Source organism: Triticum aestivum, chromosome 4B (assembly GCF_018294505.1).
Source record: "Triticum aestivum cultivar Chinese Spring chromosome 4B, IWGSC CS RefSeq v2.1, whole genome shotgun sequence".
Lineage (NCBI taxonomy): Eukaryota > Viridiplantae > Streptophyta > Magnoliopsida > Poales > Poaceae > Triticum > Triticum aestivum.
Genome location: NC_057804.1, coordinates 180,628,452 through 180,634,451, shown reverse-complemented (window position 1 = coordinate 180,634,451; position 6,000 = coordinate 180,628,452).

The window sequence follows — 6,000 nt, the reverse complement described above, 5'->3', positions numbered from 1 at the left end:
CTGAGTTCATATGAATTAGTTATGAATTTTCAAAGTTTTGGTCAAACGGTCAAAGGGCATTCGAGGGCCCTCGACGAAAAAAGTAAGGGCAAAACTGAGCAAGCTCGAAAAGTAAGGGCAAAACCCGTGGGTAGGAACCAACTAGGGGTAAAAATGCAATTGTCCCAATTTGAAACCTTTTGAAAGTTGAATGAGAGGGAATAAAAAGGACTTTCCCAAACTTTCATACTTCCATTTTGATCACCATGAACTCAAATCCATTTCATCACAAAACCCTAGAGTGAATATGATATGACTTCTTCCATTTAAAAATGAAAAGAGATTTGAAAAGAATTGGATTCCATTTGAAATATTTCCAAACCAGAGAATTTATGCAACTCAATGATTTTCATGAGAGAGGATAAAATGACTTCTTCGAATTAGGTTAAATATAAGTTCGAAGTTTCAAAGAATCAAACTAAAAGTCTTTTGGAAGTATTCTGAAAACCACTGTCAATTTGAATTGTCAAATTTCAATACCTCTGGAAATATTCAAAAGAGAGAAGTAATATAACCATTCAAATATTCATAGGTATTTGAAATATATTTGGCCAAGGAAAAACATAAAAGATTTGAAAAAGGTTAGAAATTCAAATTCAAACCCAATTTTGATTTATTTGGTTTTTAATCAAATTATTTTTTCCAAAAGGAAAATATATGGACAATAGTGTAACATGATTCCCTTCAACATAAAAATGGATAAAAATAAATTTAAAATCATTTTGGTATTTTAAAATAATTTTATTTGAATTTTAAATCCAATAGGGGCACTATTTGAATCATTTGAATGTTTGTGTGCTTTATTTGGAGTTGAAAAATAGTCCATGTTTTAGGATTTGTTTTCCTTAAAAATTGATATATAATATGTCTACATAAAAGTTTTATTGTTTGTCTTTTATGTAAGTTTTTCTCTACTGTGTATTATTTTAAAAACAAAACTGCCGAAGCCCACTAAGACCTACATTACCAGGCCTTCCCAACTCGCTTGCCCCGCCGATTTCTTTCCAGTCGGCCGCCCACTCTTTTTTCTTTATCTCCATCTCACTGACACGTGGGACCCACCCACCGACCGATCCCCACTTGCCTCTCTTCTCGCAGATCTGATCCCCGCCGCGCTCACCTGCCATTATGGCCTTTCCCCTCTTCCACGCCATGCTGCCTATAAAATTCTTCCCCACCTCTCTGGTTTCCCCCTAAAGCCCCTCCTGAAACCCCTTACACCGCTCGCCAGAGCTCCGCCACTGCCGCCACGCCATTGTCGCGCCACAGCTTCACCCAGCCCTCCCCGACTATTGTCGCGCCAACTTTGCCGTCGTCGCTTGCTGAACGTCCACGTGCACACCACTGCCACCGCCGACCATCGGAGCACCGTCACCGCCGACGTCCGACAACCTTGCCGCCACCGTGAGTCCTCGACCACCCGATCCTGATCTAACGGTCCCGATGACTTCTGTTTTTTTTACTTATTTAGCATGCATGGTTTTCTGTTAAATTTCGACTGTCCGCCCATAGCTGCCTCGCGCGCACCCCCATAGCCAGTAGCACAGTGACAGGTAGCCCCCAGTCCGTTCAGTTACATTTTTCTTTTTCTGTTTTAGTTTAGATTTCAGAAATAGTTTCTGTTTTAGGATTTGAATAACTTTTATGTTTTAAGTCCAAATTGAGTGATTCTTTTTGCATTAGTTTTATAATTTTATGAAGTTTCTAATGGTACACTTATTTTTCAAATTTGAGTAGTTTAAATTTGAATTTAATGAAATTGGTTGAAATCACTAATTTGGCCATATCTTGAGTTTAAAAATATATTTTTGATTGATTTTTTATAGTGTTTTGTCATTGTTTTGTTTATCAAGTAGCATTTAGTGATTTATTTTTAGTTTATTTTAAATTAGGTTTATTGCAAAAACAATATTGTGTTAGCATTTCATAGGATTAGTGCTATTTCCACTAGTTTTAATTGTTTTAAATTATTTTATTTTGTCATTTTTGACAAGTTTTAATTAGTTTTTGTTATTTAACAGTAGGCATTTTATTTTTACTTAAAAATAATTTGTGTTACTTTTGTTTCTTTTGTTTTGAAAGAAAGCTTGTTTTGAGCATAAGTAGAGCTTCATAAATGATTTGAAATTGATTCTTTTTTTCATAGAAAATTGCAGGAAATTTTCTTTCTGTTATTTTAATAAAAACTTTATTTATTTATTATAAATTATTAGCATAGTGTTTTATTTTTTATTAAGTTTAATTAGGACAAAACTTTGGTTCTTTATTAGTTTCTTCATAGTTTCTTTAGTAGTTTCCTTTGTAGTTTTTAGTTGATGTTTTCTTTGGATTTTATTTGAGCCTTTATTATTGATTACTGTGTTGTTTTATTTGTTGTTTTTATTTTTGAGTGAGTGTTAATATGTTTTATAGAATTGATTGCTAGAGTGTTTGCTGATGTGAATACTATGTTTGATTATATAGATATTCTCGGAGTGATGAATAGTTCTATCAAGTTCATTTACTGAGAGTCTTCATCAACTTACCAGGCAAGTTCACTTTGACCATTTATTATTACCTAAGTTTTTTGCATGTAGTCGCCCTTTTAACAATTTCTCCAGTAGTGATATTGAATCTTGTAGTTGAGTAGAATGCATGAGGTAGGAACCCACTCCCCTGTTACCAAGCCTGGGAATGTTATTTATTTTAATGATATGCTATAGTAGACAGGTTTTGGTATGACTGTCCATGAGTGGTGTGAGAAGGAGGACTCTGCTTAATGACGACAACTTCATGAGGATTTCACGTCAATGATACAACTCCATGATGACATCTTCAAGACCTCAAGACTTCAAGACTCAAGACACGATTTCAATACACACTACTGGGTGGAAATTGGACCATGCGGCACCTAGAGCACCCAGTGGATGCGCTGTGAGCAGGACTAGGCCAATACTCTTGTGGAAAGTTCCACCCAGACTCAAAGAGACATATGAATACTTCCTGCCCGGAAGATTACCTGTGCAGCTACAAGTTAATATGGGCTCTGGCTTGATTGACCTTAGTATTGACCTTGGCTGGGACGGTGCTAGAAGATGTAGACGGACGGTAGGATTGGATGAGCACCAGACGGTGGTCAGGGGAACTCTTCAGAAGATCATGTTTTAGTCGTCCTGCTCTCGAACACTCTGAAGGGTGAGGACATAAAGGGAAGGATCGATTCTTGTGGGTAAAGTGCAAAACACTCTGTAGAGTTAAAATCTAATCAATTAGTCATGTCCAGTTATGGACAATTTGAGCCTTTGGACTTGGATCTATCTCTAAACTCTCAACACTAGATTGATAATTAAAGGTGGTCAACTTGTGATTATTTTGGGCTATGAGACATCGGTTGGCGGAAGCATGTCATGGTAGAAAACTCTGTAGCAAAGACTCCAGTTATTTCTTTGTTGTAGGAAAAATAAAAGAAGCTTTTACGCAAACAAAACTCAGACACAGAGCCATAAAGCCATGTTGCATATATTGTAGTTTTATCATCTGTTTTTTTGATCTTGTGAGTACATTCAACGTACTGACCTACACGACTGCAACGTCTCAGGTTGCAGATATTTCTACGATGAGAAATGATTATGATATAGGGTTACGGTCTACACTTGACCTATCATTGGCGTTGATGGGACTCCACACCCCTATTGATAATTTCTTGTGTTAAATAAGGTATACTCTAGATCTACGGTATTTATTTTAAATAAGGGAGCTCCCTTAGAGGATTATGCGATTAATTAGGGTGCCCCTGAAATTCAAATGGGCAATTAGTGTTGATTTGGGTGGGCCTAAAGCTCTCATGCTTTAACCAGCCTTTGTGTGGACGCGCACAACGGCATGCATCTCGTCACATGTGGTGAGCCCCGATTGAGAATCATGTCGGCCTAGTGCTCGCTCTAGTTTGATTCGCTTGGCCAAGCATGCAGCCGACTCGTTCTTAGGGAACACTCTCGTGTACATCCAATTTTCATGTCCAGACCTTAGAGCGGCACGAATTTTAGTATTTGCTCTCATGCATCCCTCTGAGTGAACTGATAATGTTATGATACTAAATATTCACCTCTCATGGCAAACTGAGCGAACAACGCGACCTCGTTTATCCTTAACCTCCCCTTCAAAATTACATTCTGATGGAAAATTATGTACTATCTAGAGTATGACACAAGAGTTTCCTATGATGTAGCATGGCAATTCCTTTCTGTCAGCATGGCAATTTCTGAACAGGTAGGCAAATTTCTTTTTCATGTAGCACGATAATTCTATAATGTAGCATTGCAAGTCTACCTATTGTAGCATGGTATTTCATGGACATGTGTGAATTTTTTTATTTATTTTTAGTTGGAAATTCTCTATGTTGCATCAGGGTAAATCCCTGAAACACATGGCAATTTACTCTGCTGCAGCATGGCAAATTCCTTGACAATTGTTCTGCTAGCATGGCAATGTTTTCTTTTTAACATGGCAAATCTTCCTGTAATAGCAGTGAAAATCCCGAGTATTCGCTGAGAGTGCTTTTTTAGGAAAGGGAACACTCTCTAATATGGCGGCATTCACTCAAATGAGCCTCCTATAGGAAACATTCGTTTGCTCGAATGCCATCCCTGAGGGAATGTCAGCGCATTATTGGCGTCCTTTGTCTTCGATTATATTGCGATGAAGCAACAGTTACTACAACCCGTCATTGAAATGTCATGTCTTGGGGGTGCCTGTCGTGTGCCTTCATGGATAGTGCTTTAGAGCATCTTCAGTTAGACATGCCTAATATGACCATCTATATGTCCATGAACGGGTCCGAACGTGTCCACGGGCAGGAGCCAACTATTCCTTATATGTTCGCCTGGGCAACCACACCCTGGTTTTCGGATCTCATTTTTATGCAAATACATGCATGTAGATCATTAAAAAATACAATTACATAGAACAATGAATATAATACATAACAATACAATAATAAAATGTTCAAATTAAAAAAATGCATAGTTCAAACATACATATTATTCGAAGTGCATAGTTCAAATATAAAATTCAATGATTTTCAGTGTGGATCCCCATATGCTCCACAAGATCATTGTGTAGTTGCATGTGCGTTTGGGTATCTCAAAGTTGTCAATGCATCGCTAGGAAGTTCACAATATGTGTTGCATCTTCATCTGGGAGCCGAACATGTAATTTAGGCTTCTCAAAATCTTGCGCGTAGGAAACCCATCACCCTCATCCTCCACAATCACTTTGTGCAAGATCACACAACAAGTGGTACGAGGAAAACCGCATGGGTGGCCCGATCTTTACAAGTTGAAGGTGGATTTGAGGAAGAGCATGAAGGACAGAGGTTAACCGCGAAGAAATCAAACACAAAACAACACACATTTATGCAATACAAGGTACATATAGATAAATTTTTGATCCAAATTATCCACAAGAGAGAGATGAAACAAAAGAGAGTTCTTCCCAAATCCTAAGAAAAAGAGGAGTTGAATTCCACATGGACAATCTTCTCCATAGATGGGGGTCTTATGCTCATGAATCCTTCACCATGTAGGAAGCCTTCTACTCCTTAGAGTCTTCACCCTATATCTGGCCTTCTACTCAAATGGAGTCTTCTCCAACATGGAGGAATCCCACAAGGGGAGATACATGAGGAAAGCTATATGGTTTAGTTCTAGTATTTTATTGCTGGCAGGCCTATGGGCATCGAGGGGAGGTGTAGAAGGCCTAGTGGGCATGAGGTGTCCAAAGAGCTGGAGGCAAGACCCCCTGAGGAAAGGGGCCGGAGGCTTGTGCCCGTGAGGTGACCAGAGAGATCTATCAAAGTTGGACCTCACATGGATGGCCGTTGATGATTCTGGAACCTCTCCTTAGTCTGCACGGTTCCTTATCTGCTTCCATTCTCCCCTCTTGGACGATATCGTTCTCTTGTTCTGGACCTTCTCTGTGCCA